The sequence below is a fragment of the Otolemur garnettii genome, unplaced genomic scaffold (genome assembly GCF_000181295.1).
Source record: "Otolemur garnettii isolate 467f Iridium unplaced genomic scaffold, OtoGar3 scaffold00017, whole genome shotgun sequence".
NCBI classification, from domain to species: domain Eukaryota; kingdom Metazoa; phylum Chordata; class Mammalia; order Primates; family Galagidae; genus Otolemur; species Otolemur garnettii.
In genome coordinates this window covers 20,507,007-20,521,324 of record NW_003852412.1, presented here as the reverse complement: position 1 = coordinate 20,521,324, position 14,318 = coordinate 20,507,007, and positions in this window count along the sequence as shown.

The window sequence follows — 14,318 nt, the reverse complement described above, 5'->3', positions numbered from 1 at the left end:
GCCTCCCAAGTAGCTGGGACCACAGGCGCCCGCCACAGCACCCAGCTATTTTTTGGTTGCAGCTGTCATTGTTGTTTGGTGGGCCCGGGCTGGATTTGAACCCACCAGTTCAGGTGTATGTGGCTGGCGCCTTAGCCACTTGAGCCATAGGCGCTGAGCCTCCTTATTGTTCTTATTTATATCTTTTCCAGGTTTTACAAAAGGAATCTATTATCACTTGATACTAACTTGGCTTTTCTACAAAATGGATTTTATAATATTAAGATAATTTTCTATCAATTTGCTTATGATTCAGAGCTGCTAAATCTATAACTTCCTGATGCTTTTTCTTTTTCCAAAAGGAAGAGAAAAAGAAAGCAGGATCTGGGTGAAATCAGGGCAATAACATTCACAGAGAATGTGAAGTAGTAGCACAATAGTGAATAGGGCCTATGCTTACCTGTAAGAAATCTGCTGATAGACTGAAGCGCAGAACCCGTGCTTAAGTCATAGCCAATCTCTCTGTCAAGATTAGTTGCACAGTTTAAAGGACCCAGTTCAAAATAAAAATGTGGGACCTCTTGCTAAAGAGTGATTAAGGATTTCAAGATGGCAACATGAGAACATTAAGCTCAGCACAGGACAGGACAAGCACCCAGGAAGGTGGCCTTTGTTTTGTATTGTGACCAGTGTCTGGGAGGCTGTGTGCGGCTCTTCCTTGCTCCTTCTTCTCACAGAAGAAAAATAATCTTGAAAAGTATTAGTAACTGGGATTTCTATTGAACTGAATATCTATTATGATGTTCAGTTGCCAATTTCTTGGTAGACACTAAGAACCTATTCTGTAATTACTTCCTTCGTGGTTTTAAACAATGTTTTTAATACCAAATAAGTGGTATTTATCTACATTTTGGCAGAGTATAACACCCCCAGATATTAAGTGTCTACCATTCCAAAGGACTTTGGAAAGCGGAGAGTTTATTATTTCCTTAACTAAACCACTCATTTCTTTTAATCAGTTAAATGTGGTAGACTACTTAATCTTTCCTGCAAAACAGAAGCAGCGTGACGACCACTCTGAATCACAGGTGGCCTCTTCCGATTGCTAACAGCTTTGACAGTTCATCTCACTTTGACCTGTTTCTCATGAACTGTCCCAGGCGTCAGCCACACATGGGGAGTATGAAACTCAAAATGCTGTTTTAGAATTCTTTTAATGACATTTGTTCCATAGGAAACACACTTTCTTCTCTGCTAGATTGAGTCTGTTGTATCTAGTTTTTCTGGCCAGATAGTCCTGTCTTCATGTAAGAGCATATCATAACCCTTGAAATCATTTCATTAGTGCTGGGGGATGAAACGTGTTAAAGAGGCAATGCAGTGCTGCATTTTCAGGACTGTTGGCATAGATGACTACTTTGTTTCTATAGCTTTCATCTTTCCTTATCTTGCTTAGGTAATTTCATATGCAAAATGGGAAAATGTAATATTTTTATGTTACGTAATAATTATCACGTAATAAGCTCATTTATGAATTGGAGGCTGTGAATTTAAGTCTGTTACAATTCCAGTTCATAAGTAATTATCTCCCACTGAGGTTAGATGCCCCACTTAGGTAGTCTAGTGTTCTGGAGATGCTGGATAGATTGAATCTGCACCAATACCTGAGTCATCTACAGGTGAACTCCTGTGGATATGCATTGAGGCATCCAGATGGCCAGTGTAATACAAATTGATTTGTGTCACTAACTCAGATAGGAGTAGGATAAAAGTTAGAAGTTTAGAGTTCAGTAAATGTAAATCATAGGAGGCCAAATAGTTAACATAATTTTTCTTTTCATTCAGTTTAGAGAACTGATTAGGAAACAAATCATAAATATTTGTGATCATGCCCAAATTTACTCTCTCTACTCTGAATGGGTGAAAATACTTCTGCTTTATATGCAGAGCCAAGAGAAAATTAACCTATACAGTAGGCTCCATTAATTAAATTATCCTTTGACATCTGTGTTATTGTAAGTTGGAAAATTAAATTAAAGCTAGCAGCTTTTAACTGGACCATGCATAAAGTATATTTGAATTTCTGTTCAATATAGGGAGTAGGAAGAGTGAGGTCTGTACCGCAAATTAAACCGAGAGTGAGTGCAGTTATTATGCTAATCGGTAGCAAAGTGGTTAATAATAAATACGGGTTTGAGAAACTGATTAATTAATGTTCAGTTTACAAAACCTCACAGAGTTGAAATTTAAATGTAATCCCATGTTGCATCTGGTTCACAGTGAACACTTAATGAATATTTGTTGAATCTGACGGGAAGTAGGAATTTCTGGTGCTGTGGTTCACATCTGAAGAGTTAACCACCAAAACCTCCCTCTTCCCTGCTATGTATTTCCACACCCATACTAATGTCCCCCTTTCTGCTTTAAATCTATCAAATTATAAATTCAATAATTCTGCACATGAATTTTTACCATATCCATTACAGAGACTGAAATGTAATTGAGTTCTATTCTTTTTTCTTTTAATTACATTATTAACATTAGCTGATAAAATGACCTGAAAAGTCAGCCCTTTGGGATCTTGGGCTAATAAAAAGAATGTTTCCGTGACTCTGGTTAGACTATATTACTCATTGTTCACATCATTTTATGAAATTATCATAATATAGAGAATTTCTACATTTGTGAAAAATCAAACATGAAATATGAAAAGCAGGCATTTGAATATTAGTAAAATCTTTGAGTCTAACATTTGTTTCTAGATATTGATCAATCTTCACCTGAAGTAAATACCTTAGCCAACTTATTTTACCATTTTTAATTTTTTCCCTAGAAATTAAAAATATATATCTTTGGGTATTTGGCACTTTTCAGAAGGTAACCGACATTTATTTTTAGGTGAAGAAGACTCACTTTGCTTGACCCCCATCTTTCGAAACAAAGTTGCCCCCTGTTGCCTGCTGATTCACAACATTCTCTCTTACACTAACCATCTGAAGGTGAATGTCTACTCATCTCTCTCTCTCTCTTTTTTTTTTAGAGACAGAGTTTTCACTTTGTTGCCCTCAGTAGAGTACTATGACATCACAGCTCACAGCAACCTCTGGCTCTTGGGCTTTGGCCATTCTCTTGCCTCAGCCTCCCAAGTGGCTGGGACTACAGGCGCCCGCCACAACACCCGGCTATTTTTTTGTTGCAGTTTGGCTGCTACCAGGTTCGAACCCACCACCCTCAGTATATGGGGCCGGCACTCAACTCACTGAGCCACAGGCCACCACACTCATCTTTTTTTGTTTGTTTAGGTTTTCTAAATTTCAGAATATTATGGGGGTGCAAATGTTTTTGATAGATGGATTTCTTTTGAATGGCTTTAGTCAAAGTTATAAGTGTGTCTATCCCTCAAAAGGTGTTCACTGTACCCATCAGGTGTGATTTCACCTCTTGCTTCTCTGCTTGAGTTTTATTTCCATCTGTGCACATGAGTGCTGATTGGTTAGCTCTAATTTAATAGTAAGTACCTGACATGTTTGTTTCTCTACTCTTGCAATACTTCACTTAGGAGAATGGTCTTCTGCTTCATCTAGATTGTTGCAAACATATTAATTCATATTAATTCATTTCTTTTATGGCTGAGTCCATGGTATATAAATAGCACATTTGATTAATCCACTCATGAATTGATGGGCACCTGGATTGATTTCACATTTTTGCTATTGTGAATGGTGCTGCATTAACTATTACAGTGCAGGTGTCTTTTTGAAAAAATGACTTTTCCTTTGGGTAACTATCCAGTACGAGGATTGCTGGATCAAATGGTAGGTCTACTTTCAGTTCTTGGAGGACTCCCATACTACTTTCCATAGAGGCTGTACTAGTTCACAGTCTCACTAACTGTGTATAAGTGTTCCTTTATCAAAGATGAGTAGGGTGGCACCTGTGGCTCAGTGAGTAGGGCACTGGCCCCATATACTGACGGTGGTGGGTTCAAACCCTGCCCTGGCCAAACTGCAACAAAAAAATAGCCGGGCATTGTGGCGGGCGCCTATAGTTCCAGCTACTCGGGAGGCTGAGGCAAGAGAATGGCCTAAGGCCAAGAGCTGGAGGTTGCTGTGAGCTGTGATGCCATGGTACTCTACTCAGGAACAACCACTTCAGCATCTACTGCTTTGGGACTATCCTGACAACAGTGTATGCAGGGTTTGCCGGCTGCTTCTAGTCTGTCATCTTGGTTCCCTTCCACACCCTGGCTTAAAATTATTAAAATTACATTTCATGTACTTGTGGCTTGTAAAATTATACCTGCTACACCATATTTTTATAAGATTTTCCACCCTGAACCCAGATCTCCATGGGCCCTATTGTGTTTAGTAATTTTGCCTGTATTCTAAAGAGTGGTATATTTAAATCAAATTATATACATGTAAAGAGTTTTTTTGTGTTTGTTTGTTTGTTGAGACAGAGTCTTACATGTCACCCTCAGTAGAGTGCTCTGGTGTCGCAGCTCACAGCAACCTCAAACTCTTGGGCTTACATGATTCTCTTGCGTCAGCCTCCCAAGTAGATGAGACTATAGGCAACCACCACAACACCTGGCTATTTTTTTGTTGCAGTTGTCATTGTTGTTTAGCTGGCCCCGGGCTGGGTTCGAACCCACCAGCCTCGGTGTATGTGGTTGGTGCCCTACTCACTGAGCTATGGGCGGTGAACCCATGTAGTTTTAACAGGGAAAATATTGTTCTTTTGTATGAAAGCATATATGGAGATAATCACTATAAATTTATCTTCTTTAAAAAATATATTTTGATTCTGACAAATTTAAGACTAATTGTATTTGCTATTATTACCTGATCTCTCTCTTTTTCCGATTGCTGATTTTAATATTTATAGAATGCAAAATTGTGCCAAACCTGTTTCATGTAAGATAATTCAAAATAAGTCTCTGAAAAAATTTGCATTCCTTTCAAAATACTTAAGCAATTTTTCTGACAAATTTTAATGACATTAAAGTCACTTCCAGAAAACACCATTGACCCAGCTGACTGTCCATCAGGAGTGTAATGATTGCCATCCAGTGGTTCCAGTTTGTTTTTTAAATCATATCAAACTATGAGCATTTACCCATTTTTAAAGTAAATGTATATACCAATAAGAAATGTTTTAATTGGCCTGTTTTAGGTCTCCTTCACTGCAGTAAGCTTGAAATAAAACTGATCTATACTAGTATCAAATTTTCTAAAAATAATTTTAACACTTTAAGAGATACCATATTTGATGTTCATAGAACCATGCCTACTTTCTGGTTTTTATTCTCCTCATAATTATTTGCTCAAGTTCTGGTTTCAACCACTTAAAAATATCTTTGAATTAGTGCCTTACTGTGCTATGTAGCTGACAGCGGGATTAGGTTTTGACACTCTCTGATGGTGTCTGCTTTTAATGCCAAGTAAGAATATTAAATATTAATGTTTAGCATGATTGATATGCTTGATTTTATTCCTGCCATACTAATTTATAATTCTACCTTTCATTTTCTTTCTTTCCTTTTTTTCCTTTTTAGGAAAATTGCCCAAGACATCAAAATGAGGCAAAAGGATTGCTCTGTCCTGTCCACTCGGTGGAGTCCTTAGCATGTTCTAGAAGGCTTGACCTGCAATTATCAGCTTCTCTATGGATGTTGTGCATGACTCTCCTAAGTTCTCTAATGATTTATCTATTAAAATTGTCACCTGTCTTTTTTGGCAGGTCTACGGGCTAGCAACATGTTCTGTTCATTCTGACCCTAGCGCACTCTGGCTGCTAGCTAATTTATTGCATTGCTGTTTTTTCTTTATTAGCTTTTTGATTGTTGACCTGTAAGCACTGGGCATCCTACATGTGGTAAGAGGTGAAGTAACCTTCAGCCAGGATATAGTAGCATGGAGCCAGATTAGGTAGGAGTCTTCTCTCTTCCCTGATCTATTAACTGGCTCAGATTTAGGGGAAAAAAAGACTCAAGCCGCTAATCCTGAAAAGACCCATCCACAGGGCTCTGTAGTTTAAATGTTTTCAAGGGTCTGTTGTTTTATGATACCCACTCTTTGATTTCAGAACTCTTCTGTGTTCAACAAATCACCAGAGGGTAGGAGTAGGAAGGAATACTGCTAATTTTCTTCCATAGGTCGTTCCTCAGAGCCTACAACTTGTTATCTTCTGAGTTTCCCAGGGAGCCAAACCAGGTGTTTTTTTTTTTTTAAAAGCAGGGAGAGGCAGATTTCTCAAGGTCATTTTAGAAATTAAGAGTCTTATTCAGGTTATTACTTCTCCAAAATTTCCTTGAGGATGTGACTTTTTATTTTATTTCATTTTATTTTTTGAGACAGACCCTCAAGCTATCGTCCTGGGTAGAGTGCTATGGCATCACAGCTCAAGCAACCTCAAACTCTTGGGCTTAAGTGATTCTCTTTTCTCAGTCTCCCAGGTAGCTATGACTGTAGGCACTGGTGACAACATCTGGCTATTTTTTGGTTGTAGTTGTCATTGTTTTTTGGCAGGCCTAGGCTGAGTTCGAACCTGCCCACTCCGGTGTATGTGACTGGCGCCCTAGCCGCTGAGCTACAGGTGCCAAGCCTACATATTTGAAATTTTAAAAATTTAATTCCCTATCTACAAAATGGAGTATTTGGCCATATTAGCTAAATGCTAATTTGACCATAATTAGACAAATTAGCTTTGAGATTCCAAGTAAATCCAAAGTCAATGAAACTTATGAAACTTCTTGAAGACACTGTAGGTGTTTAGGTGTCTTCTTCCACTAAATTGACTGGAGAAATTGACTTGATAATAACAAAGAGTAAGGACATTTTATTATTATTATAGGACTCTTATTACATAGTGGGTGTAGGAGAGAATAGGATTTGGGGCAAGGTGATTCAATGGGGTGCCTGTTGGTGGTGCCCTGGCAAAAACTGATGGTCAGTGGACATGTTCAGCAGCCATGAGCTGAGAAGGGTGTGATACCCAGGAATACAGACCTCTCAAGGATGAAAGTCTTGGTTATTCTACCAGGTAAGCCACTTAGAATGGCAGAGTTACTTACTGAGGGTGTGATTAATATGGATTGAATGGTGCAAGAGGGATATGATGATTATTAGTCAACCCTGAAACTAAATGAAAGATTGGGACTGAAGTTTGTTCTACTATCATTTTTTCTTATAAATTTTCTCAAAAAATGAGACCATTCAGAATTTTGGTGGAGCTGCATTTGAAGTAAATTTTTTTTTGTGTGTGCATAACAAAGTATCAAGAAAGGAGTAAACTTTCTCTGTAGCAAGTGGATCTAAATGGGGCAAAGATTAACTGCAGTGAGTGCTGAAGGTCACCACCTTCCGAGATGAGGCATTCATCTCCCTAGCTGCTGGAAGAATTGCCTGCTGATGGCTCTGAGTTAAACCACTTCCCTACAATTGCCTCTAAACAAGGCAATTGCTCTGGCCATGGTTACACTCCCTTTCTGGGGGCTTTGCACATCCAAGCCGTAGTTTTTGTGTAGCTTCAAAGGTCTAGGTTCTTTGATTAGTTCAGGACGTCTCTGAAGCCCTGTCTCAGTTTCTGATCCCTCTGTGGGAGGTGATATTGGATTTTTGACTTTAGATTTCCAGGCTCTTGGTCTCGACAATTTGATGAATGAATCAATGTACCACAGGATGGACAGTAAGTTAGGTTTTATTTACAGACGTATGATTACAGCTCTTACAAAGAGCCAAACCTTACAGAACAGGATAAGATAGGTTTTATAGTGTCACAGCTCTTACAAAGAGCCAAACCTCCTTGCAGGGCAGGATGCAAGTGTCACAGCTCTTACAAAGAGCCAAACCTCCTTGCAGGGCAGGATGCAAGTGTCACAGCTCTTACAAAGAGCCACAGCTCCTCACAGAGCAGGGTATAAGTGTTACAGCTCTTACAAAGAGCCAAACTTCCTTGCAGAGCAGGATATAAGTGTTACAGCTCTTCCTCTTCTGCTCTCTCTCCCTCAATGGTCTGTGATGATCTGCTGAAGTCTTGCTCTTATGCTCTATTTTCCTTGATGATCTGCTATGATCTGCCCCTAGGCTCTCTGCTCAGGGGTTTATATGGGGCAGTTGTCCAATAAGCTGAGAGCTTAGCTGATTGGTCTATAAAATAGACCAGTCAGGAGCAGGATTGAAAATGGACCAATCAGGGATGCACTGGAGGCATCGCCTGTGTTTTCCCCTGATCCTGGGGTCTTTTTTGTTAGTGGAGCCTCCGGTGGGAGAGGAAGGCTCCCCCTTTGGCTCCTGCCTGCCGGTTTCTGTGCCAGCTGCTGCCAAGGCAGAGCTAGCAGGTCCTCTAGTGCCGCTCTACTGGAGCCTCTGGTGGGGAAGGGAAGCTCCCTTGCTTGCTCCAGCCTGCTGGTTCCTTGGACAGCTGCTGCTGCCAAGACAGAAATGGCAGGTCCCCCAGCCCTGCTCGGCTGAGCTGGCTGGGGTGCTACTTTTCTGGTATCAGAGGGACTGAGAACCTGCACCTTGACATGGCTGTTCCCTTTGCCAGTCTTTTTCCCTCACTCTGTTGCAGGTGTTCTCCGGGGCACTCCCTTGTAATTACTTGCATTCCGTTCTCTTGTTCAGAATCTGTTCTTCTAGATTCTGACAATGTCAAACATTTTATTTGACTTTTAAAATGGCACAGCATGTTCAAACCAAATATATATAAAAAAATTAAAGTGAGAAACTGATTATTCAGTAAATTTACCTATGGTAAGCTGTCAAACGAGTTACCCTAGTCCCTCTACAGTCTCCCTTCTGCCTCCTACTTTTTGCCTAATCAAGATTACTTTCTTGATTTATTAAAAAAAATTGGTTCAATTTTTGAAATCCTAACCTATGAAAGAATGCTTTTAAGAAAGAATGTCATTTACCTAATAATCTCAATGAATTTTGTCTTATTTTATTATTAGAATTGACAGACCCCAATGTAAAACATGGATCGTTAATGATTACAATATTTTATACATTGTTGCAAGTCAAATTTTTTCCATCAAGGTTAGCAGTATAATCAATTATGTGGCCAGTTGCCTTTATGCAGTTGGATTATGGCTGATAAGGTACAAATCACTGAACTTTTATTAGTTAATTGGGTAAAAAGTGTGCTTTGCAAGGAATGTGTTAGCATCATATTGATAAAAATTTACCAGACTAAGTCTTATTACTGCAAATATATTACTTTATATGTTTACATGTGGAAGTTCAGCATTCTAAAGTTACTTTCTCATTCTCAAATATATGCTTTCAAATTTATGCTAAAACCATCTGATTTGGCATCTTGATTAGCCAACAATTAAATTATTAGTCTGTAATTTAATAAATATAGCTCATGTGAACCCATCCCCCTCACAAATATATACACCAGACATGCTCATATCCACCACAGAATTCCTTATTTAAACACACTAATATCATAACCACAAGAAAACACTCATCAGTAGACCTATGTAATATATAACTAAGTTTCATTTTGGTGCACGGATAAACTATACACAGAACAGAATAGAATTTAGAAACAGGATGGATGTTCAGCCGACTGATTACAAAAGCTCTGCATGTATGGGAAAGGATGCTTTATCTTTTCATTAAATGGTACTAGATTTAATAAGTAACTTTAATAAAAGAACTTGGGTCCTATTTCACTTCATGTACAAAAGTCAAATCTAGGTTAATGGCTGAACTAAATGTGCAATGTGAAAAAAGGAAATTTTACAGTGAAACATAAGTGTCCATTTTCTATGACTTTGGAATAGGCAAAGAAATCTTGAATAGAACATAAAACCTATTAAGAATAAAAGAAAAACATTAGAAAACTGGATTATATTAAAGTTAGGAATTTCTTTGTGTCAAAAGATATCATAGAGTAAAAGGCAACCTGTGGACTGGAAGAAAATATTCCCACTCATATACATGCAAAAAGACTCCTATCAAGAATATACACAGGGACTTCAGAATGTCTGGCTACAGGCATCTGACACCATCTCACAAAGAAGAACCAAAATAGCAAGAAGATAATTACACTTATAATTACACTTAAAGCACAGCATCTCAGAAAGAACAGTGGGAGGCCAGATGTGGTGGCCATGTCTCTAATCCTAGAGCTTTGGGAGGCTGAGGCAGGTGGATTGTCTGACCTCAGGAGTTCAGAGTCTCCAAAATTAGGCTGGCGTTGTGTGGGGTACCTAGGAGGCTGAGGCAAGAGAATCACTTGTGTCCAAGAGTTAGAGGTTGCTGTCGAGCTATGAGGCCAAGGCACTCTATTGAGGGTAACAAAGTGAGATTCTGTCTAAAAATAAAGAAAAAGAGAAAGAAAGAGAAAGAAAGACAATAGAACTCATTGAAATTCAACAGAGAAATGAGAGGAAACACGTCAGGCACATAAGGAGTGGGAAGTGAGGTGGGCTGGCAGAAAGCAACGTTCAAAGCCAAACACAGGGAATTTTAAGGCAAACATAGGTGGCTGGGATTGGTGGGGGATACAGCTGAGGTTCCCCAGGGTAGGGAAAGGGTGAGAGATCCCACATGGTCCACTTCCCACAGTGGACTCTTGCAACCCTAGCCATGGGAGAGACCCTCACAGGCCCTGAGAGTAATAGCACTTGCCCAGAGATGACATGACAGCATTGCCCAAGAGAGGGAGCACACACCAGGTCATGTACCCTCTAAGTCCTCAGTAGCTTTAACATGCCACTATTTTGAGAGCCCAAACCCTATCAGATTGCATCTTGCCCTGCAAACAAAGATACCCTGCATCTTCACATCCCTGAAACCTCAGTAGCTCCCTCCAACATCTACTCAAAGGGTTGCAGCTGTGTGGTGCTTGCCAGTCCCAGTTTAGCAGCAGGATTCCAGAACTAAAGCACACACAGTATCTTGTACCCCAGGGAATGGGTGGTACAGTTCACCATGGAGGCTGCTTCTGGGATATAGAGAGCCAAAATGCATGCTCCATAGAGCCAGAGACCTGCCCACCTGGTAGGGCTACCATGGTAACCAATGCCAGCATCCCTAGCACCTGTGCTATCATGCACATGCTCTAAGGACAGGCTCTGGTGTGAAAAATGGCTGCTGCCTAACAGTCACCACTACTGGCGCCAGGGGCCGAAACGTGCCCCTGGCAGTGACTTTGCCCATCCCTCACCCCCCAGCAGAGAAGTCACTATGTACTCGTATATGTACTGAGGACTGGTTTCCCTGCTGTTCTGCTGCCACTGCTGCTGACAACAGGGACGAAGTGTGCACCCCCCAGTCTGAGGGTGTGCATGTTGGCTTAATGTAGTGTTGGTAACTCTGCTCCCTATCCCCTAAGAGCAGTGCTACAGACACTTACTTATGTCCTGAGGATAGGCTATGCTGCTGCAATTACCAAAGCACTCTGCTGGGGGACCTTGGGATTACCCCACACTGCCCACTATAGCCACTGACAGCACTGACAGAGTGCACCACTGGGGGCCTGAGAACAGTGTGCCTGACCTGGCACTACCCCTTATACCTGAGCACACCACCCAGGGGCTTCGAGATAGCCCCTTCCTGCTAGCTGTATGCTCCGCTGCTGATATCTGTATGCTCATCCCAGGGACCTCAGGACAGGCCCAGCCATTCTACTGTGACCACCACAGCTAGAACTCATGTGCCATGTGGGGATTTGGCAACTGGCCCAGCCAGCTCACTGCAGGTAGCACTAACACCAACATGGGCCACTTAGGAGCTCAAGGGTTGTCATATCACACTACCATTTCCCATGCTACACAGGGACTGTTTATAGTAGGAAAAACAATATGAAGACTAATAGTACACTATTGTGCATACTCAGAATCAAAGTCAAAGTGTTCTACCAAGCCAACAGCATAGATCTATCTTCAGAAAAAAAAGCCTTCCATTATGAAAGTCAATCAAAAACAGTTGAAGAAGTGACTATTGCACCAAATTTGATATCAACGTAAAGATAGAAGAAAGATAAAATAATAAGGAAATATTATTCAAACCTTTCCTTCAAAGGTACACAATAATTCTTCATCAATAGATTCTGATAAATAGGCATTTATGAAATCCTGGAAAAGAATTCAAACTATTGATTTTAAAGATACTCCATGAGATACAAGAGAATAGAAATAAACAATAGAAATAAATCAGAAAAAGAAGGATATGAATGAGAAATTCACTAGAGAGATATCATTAACAAAAAGAACCAAATAGAAATCCTAAAACCTAAGAATTCAGTGAATGAAGTATAAAATTTATTTGAGAACTTCAACAATAGAAGTAATAGAGTAAGCAGAAGAAAGAATTTCAGACTTGAAGAAAAGTCTTTTGAGATGACTCACTCAGGGCTTGGTGCCTGAAGCTCAGTGGCTAGGGCACCACCATATACACCAGATCCAGCAGGTTCAAACCCAGCCCAGGCCTGCCAAACAATGACAACTCCAACCAAAAAATAGCTGGATGTTGTGGTGGGCACCTGTAGTCCCAGTTACCTGGAAGGCTGAGGCAAGAGAATTGCCTAACCCTAGGAGGTGGAGGTTGCTGTGAGCTGTGATGCCATGGCACTCTACCAAAGGTGATGTAGTGAGACTCTGTCTCAAAAAACAAAATAACAACAACAACAACAACAACAACAACAACAAAATAAAACAAGAAACGACTCAGACAAAAAAAATAAAAAATAAAAAAAGAATGAACAAAGGCTACGTGACATATAGAATATCCTCAAGTGATCCAACTATACAAATTTTGGGGATTCCAGAATGTGAACAGACCAAAGGCATAGAAAACATATGTAACAAAACAATAGCTAAAAATTTTCTGTCTATCAAGAGATTTAGACATCCGGATACAGGAAGCTAAGGGAGTCCCAAGTAGATATAACTCAAAAAAGTTTTCCCCACAACACATTTCCGTCAAATTGTCAAAAGTCAAAGACAAAGAATTCTAAAAACAGCAAGAGAAAAACATCTAATCATATAAAAGGTAAGCCCCAGGGTGGTGCCCATGGCTCAAAGGAGTAGGGCATTGGCCCCATATACCACAGGTGGTGGGTTCAAACCCAGCACCAGCCAAAAACTGCAAAAAAAAAAAAAAGTAACCCCCATTAGATTAAGAGTGAGTAGACTTCTCAAAAAAACAAAAAAACCAAAAAAACAACAAAAAAAACCCCAAACAAACCAAAAAAACAAACAACAACAACAACAAAAAACTTCCAATCCAGGAGAGGGTGAGATGACATATTTAAAGTGCTAAACAATGGCTTGGTGCCTGTGGCTCAGGCGGCTAAGGTGCCAGCCACATACACCTGAGCTGGTGGGTTCAAATCCAGCCTGGGCCCACCAAACAACGGTGACAGCTGCAACCAAAAAATAGCCGGGTTTTGTGGTGGGTGCGTGTAGTTCCAGCTATTTGGGAGGTGGAGGCAGGAGAATCTCTTGAGCTCAGGAGATGGAGGTTGCTGTGAGCTGTGATGCCACAGCATTCTACCCAGGGGGATAGCTTGAGGCTCTGTCTCAAATAAATAAATAAATAAATAAACAAAGTGCTGAACAAAAAACTTTGCAAACCAAGAATACTATACACATAAAAATTATCCTTTCTAAATAAAAATGAAATAAGGTTTTCTTGGACAAGCAAAATCTAAGGTAAATAATCACCTCTACATATGCCCTCTAAAAAATGCTTAAGAAAGTTCTATACCTCAAAGCAAAAGAATAATATATACTGTCATGACAATAGATAAAGGTATAAAACTCAATGATGGAGCAAACACACAAAGGAGAAGGAAAAAGGATTTAAATGTTATGACTAGAGAAAACTGCCAAGCTGCAAGAGAGAAAGAAAGGAACAAAGAATATGTAAAACAACCAGAAAACAAATACTAAATGATAGGAATCCACATACTCCTACGTTGTACCTGTTAGGTGGGAGAGCTGACTGAGCCCCTTCCTTCCTTCCTCCCCTTCCTCCTTCTTGAATTTAATTGTGTTTTTCTCTCATGTGGGCTAATGGATTGAAAAATGGCCCAACCATATGCTGCCTAGAGAAATGTAGTTCACCTATATATAAAAACATACATAGGCTGAAAGCAAAGGGATGGAAAATGATATTCCATGCAAATTAAAATAAAATAAAAGCGGGGGCGGAGCCAAGATGGCGAACTGCAGCCAGCTTTTTACAGAAGCTCCCGTCCAGAAGGAGGCTGAAAGGACAGAACCTTAGCAAAGTAGCTGATGGTTTGGAGCAGAGACAAGAGAGAAGATTGAAGAGTGCACTTCAACCTTCCTGAGGCGAGCCGCGACCCTGAAACTG